The 5,240-nt window shown below is 38.7% G+C and overlaps 1 protein-coding gene across 2 annotated transcripts in view; it reads right to left on the bottom strand.

Moving 5' to 3' along the window:
- The window catches only part of KCNIP4 (potassium voltage-gated channel interacting protein 4), a 1,119,488-nt gene that overhangs the window by 989,458 nt on the left and 124,790 nt on the right, over positions 1-5,240 (bottom strand). The window lies entirely within an intron of this gene.

Below are 5,240 nucleotides of genomic sequence, written 5' to 3'. Positions count from 1 at the left end.
TATGGGTTGTTGAAGTATAAACCTTGTACTTGGTCACACCGGAAACTGTAGTGAAATTAATCTCGGTCCATAAATCTAAACTACAAAAAAAAAAAAAGTCAATTTCTTTATTTTCTTAAATGAATACAAATCCAGCTCCGTGCTAAAATCATATGATAGAAAATAAACCACCAGATCATACAAAAATCATACAAAGATCTCAGGCTCTTACATTGTGCTGAAGAATTGAGTATCCCCTCTTCGGCAAGGCCTTTGGTCCAAATCATTGGTTCATTCATAGTCTGAGCCAACATAAGCCCCATCAAACTGGAAATCCACAGGATGCTGTGCCTCGGTCCAGCCTCCCCAGGTGCCACAAGAGGCAACCTCCTCCGATGTTTTACCACCTCTCCAGATGCTACCATCATCTGCAAAGGTTCCTGATACTTGCAGAATCCTAAAACATCTGAATTATTCTAAATCTGGAAGGCAAAAAAACTCCTCTCGCTTCTCTCTCTTCCCTTTTAGAGTTAACTCACATCACCTCCACAACAAATGTGTTTACAGAAGGAAGCAAGAGTTCTCAGCTTCAAGTAGATTTATTTTCTGCCTTGAAAAAAAAAATCCCCAAAGTGAGAACATCACTACCTGGTTAAAACGGGAAAGGATACACTCACTGTAAGAAGAACAGTGTTAAAAACACAAATTAAAAATTACCACAGATTTCCTACTACAAAATAAATATCAACAGAGAATGTTACTTAATAATTTTTACAAGACCTGGATAAATATTGGGCTAAGATAGAATCACTTCTCTCTCAATAGGAAATTGTTATTGTCTGTTTTAGATCAAGGTGTTACAACAAAATACCATAAACTGGATGGCTTACGTAAGTGATAGTTGTTTCTCACATTCTGAACCTTGGGAAGTCTAACATCAGGATGCTGGCAGATTTCAATGAGAACTCTCTTCTTGGTAGGCAGATGACCATATTCTCCTTGTGACCTTTGTGGCAAAGAGCAGAAAGAGGAAGCAAGCTCTCTTTAAGATTCCTCTTATTGGGATGCTAATCACATCACGAAGGTTCCACCCTCATGTCCTAATCATCTCACAAAGAGCCCATTTCCAAATACCATCACTTGGGGGGCTAGGGCTTCAACATACAAATTTTGAAGGGACGCCAACATTCAGTCCCTAGCATCATTCTAGAGAAAACTTTCAAGAAACCTGCCCAATGGTCACAAACCTTGAAACTTAATACAATTCAAGGATACATATCCAGTTATCACTGGGGCAAGCCGTAAACAAACATGAGTACAGAGGAGAGAAACAGGCAGACTAATGAAAATATATTATTTTTGTTGCATATGAAAACCCTTTAAAATAAGAGCTACATTTTGAAAATGTCAAAAATATCATTATAGCATATACTTTCCCCATCAAATGCAGTAAAGTATAATTAAAGGAAGGAAGTGCCCCCTTCAGACCCTTGTCATTTATCCTTCACTTGATGAGCAATTATTGGAGACAGAAATACTCCCTGAAACAATTTCATAAATCACTTTTGCTTGTTTCTATATAAAGATAGAATCATTCATGTCCTAGATCTGAGCCACCATTGAATTAAAAATAATATGAAAAAATAATTCTCAAAATGTATTCAGTGCTTCTCATATGCCAGACATAGCGCTATGTGCTTTATATACATCATGTCAAGTAATAGCCAGAGAAACTCTTCTATGTCCATATTCCTGTTATCTTTTTACAGGTGGGGACAGTGAGGCTCAGAGAAGATAAGCCAAGTCCTTAAGGCTGCATTAGGAATCATGGATGTATAACTCACATCCTTCTAATCTAATCTTTTCCAGTCTAAGACTCTATGAAATACCATGAGGCCTTAATTAAAGGTTGACTGAACAATCAGAGAAAGTCAATAATCATATGGTTTCACTCATACGTGGAATATAAGAACCAGTGCAGAGGATCATGTGGAAAGAGAGGGAAAACTGAATGGAAAGTCATCAGAGAGGGAGACAACCATGAGAAACACACTGAGGGCACTGGAGGGGAGGTGTGGGGGGGGGGGGGGCAGGGTAACTGGGTGATGAGCATTAAGGAGGGCACGTGATGTGATGCACACTGGGTATTACACGCAACTGATAAATTACTGAACACTACATCTGAAAATAATGATGTACTACTATATGTTGGCTGATTGAATTTATTTTTTTAAAAGATTTTATTTATTTATTCATGATAGACAGAGAGAGAGAGAGAGAGGCAGAGACACAGGCAGAGGGAGAAGCAGGCTCCACACAGGGACCCCGATGTGGGACTCGATCCAGGGTCTCCAGGATCAGGCCTTGGGCTGAAGGTGGCGCTAAACCACTGGGCCACTGGGGCAGCCCCTGGCTGATTGAATTTTTTTTTAAAAAAAGAAAAAAAGGTTGACTAAAGTTAAAAGTTTAGTAAAATTGGATATGTTCTACAGGTATCAGAGTAAGTAAATGAGCTCCCCCCCCCCAAAGCAAAAGAATAAAGAGGGGACTTTTCAGGCTCACACACCTCTAAAGAGAAAAGGAAACTGAAGCCCCATTTACTCAAACCTCAAACACCCTATCACTACCTTCAAACCAAGAACACATGTAATGTCTCCTCTAGGCATATGGTGTCCTGAATGACTGTCTCAGTATTCTCTCCCACAGGATATAATGTCCTGCTCCAACAGAGACAATTAAAATAGATGTGAAACTTGTTGCCATAAGATGAGAAGGGAGTCGTGATTCTAACAAAGGTTGCTTGGTGTCAACTTTGGCCAAGTCACATGCCCTTTCTTGAATCCATTTTTCACCAACTTTTTAGAGTTTTGGGGATCAAAAATGTAAGCAAAAGTACTAGGCAAACTATAAAATATTATACAAAATTTACCTGTCATTAAGTTATTTAATCATTCATAAGAAATTCTATGATCATAGTGCACAGTGGGTTAAAAATATGGACTCTAGAACCATTTGCTGGTTGAATCTCGTCTCAACCACTAACTGACTATATGATATTGGGCAGGTTGTACAAAATCTCCCTCTTATCTAACTTTTCTAAGGATTAAAAATGCTCATGTAAAATGAGGATAATAATGTAAAATGGGGAAAGCAGTAAGGATTTCCGTGAGGAATAAACACGCTAATAGATGTAAAAGCTTTTATAACGGTCTAACAGGCTATCATTGCCAATGAAACCATCGGCACCACTGTCACCAGAATCATCATCAGAATCATGATCACTAATGATCTAATAGTTTTCTAAGGGATGGAATCCTCAGAGATTTCAAGTAAGATAAAATGAAAAAAAGTGGTTTCCTACACACTCATCAGATGCACACAAATGGGTGTGCAACAAACTCTTTTGTCCCAGCAGATCTCAATAATGACAACTGGGTTACATTCATTTCCTCTCAGAGCATAGCACAGAGGAACCAGGGTGGGTGTTCAGAGCCAGGGAAAGGCATGGATATTTAAAAAAAAAAAAAAAAGGAGAAAATACCCTGACCACTAGCCACTAGCTGTAACACACATAGCATAATTATTTTCTGTGGATATGTAGACAGAAATCTGCAAGTGTGCATTGAGACAAAAAAACTGCCATGTTTTACCATTTGATAAAAGCTGAATGTGACACCTCTCATAAAAAGTACTGCCTGTGAAAATATTAAAGTACTTTTTAAATGAAAAATAAGAGTTCATGAAGTCTCTTATTCAGATCTCTCCAAACCAACACATTATCTTCCCCCCATTAAAGAGCTGTGGACCATCTGTCCCATCACGGCTACCAGCTGGTATGAGCTCCAGAAATATCTCCTCAATTGTAGGTACTAATTAGGTTTTTCCATATGAACACATTGTAGGTTAACTATTTACAAATACAAATTTTTAAATCTTGCTTCATTTTTGTGGTAGGTGACTAGACTTTGATAAGGAAGATGAGTCTCACCTTTGGGAGGTTGACTGTTCCCACTGGTAACGTTACTGCTGATGGGAATGATGGCATGCTTTTGTTCTCAGCAAAATCAAACTTAGAATTATGGTCTCATTTTTTAAAAAAAGCAATTGTATCAGAAACAAACCATGGGTTCCAAAGGAGTTACGAAGAAATCACCAGATAAACGAAACAAAATTACCCCCAACCTAGCGTGTATGATGACGCCATACAGAACATCCATCAGGCAATTAACCATTTCCAGCCAGTATTGAACACAACTCTGAACATCCATGGACACTTGATCAAGACTTGAGAGTTCCACAGCTAAGTTATAACACAACTCATCTTGTTAAGAGAAACAGTCAAAAAGAAGAGGAAGAAATCAGGAAACTGAAAATAAGAGAAGCTGAAAAAACTACTCCCACTCTCATCAAATAAAACGTCTTTAGAAAAAAAGGCTTAGGCTAAAGAGAATATTCAAAATTCAAGTCAAAGGGCTTCAGACTTTTTGCAAGTCTTTAGATTCACTGACCACATCCCTCTGTGACACCCTCCCCTACTCTCTCTCCCAATACACAGTTCCTTCTTTGCTCTCCCCTTAGCCTTTAACCTGAAAGTCTCTTCCTATTTCTCATCCACCTGCTATCTTCTTGATAGGACACTGTGGCAAGAGATGCTACTTGAATAAATACCTGTTTAATGATTTTTAGAGTTCCCCTGGATTTTATCATTATTTTTCTCCTAAGGTTCCATTTAAATTCCAGCCAGCCAACACATAGTGCAATATCAGCTCCAGGTACACAACACAGTGACCCAACACCCCCATGCAATACCCAGCACCCACCATAACAAGTGCACCCCCCAATTCCCATTCACCATCCAATCCATCCCCCCACTTACCTCCTCTCCAGCAACCACCAGTCTGCTGTCCACAGTCAAGTCTATCTCTTGATCTGCCGCCTTTCCCTATACTCATGGGGGGCATGTTTCCTCCATGCCCCCAAAACCTCACATGAGTGAAATCACATGATATTTGTATCCCTCTGACTGACTTATTTCACTTAGCATAATACTCTCTAGTTCCATCCACATCGTTGCAAATGGCAATATTTCAAAAGTAAAAACTTCTGCACAGTAAAGGAAGCAATCAACAAAACTAAAAGACAACCTATGGAACAGGAGAAGACATTTGTAAATGACATATCAGATAAAGGGTTAGTATCCAAAATATATAAATAACTTATAAAACTCGACACCCAAAAAGTGAATACTCCAATTTAAAAAT

The sequence above is a fragment of the Canis lupus genome, chromosome 2 (assembly GCF_048164855.1).
Source record: "Canis lupus baileyi chromosome 2, mCanLup2.hap1, whole genome shotgun sequence".
Classification (NCBI taxonomy): Eukaryota; Metazoa; Chordata; class Mammalia; order Carnivora; family Canidae; genus Canis; species Canis lupus.
Note: the sequence above shows the minus strand (reverse complement) of the source record. Positions and strands in the feature narration are given on the sequence as shown.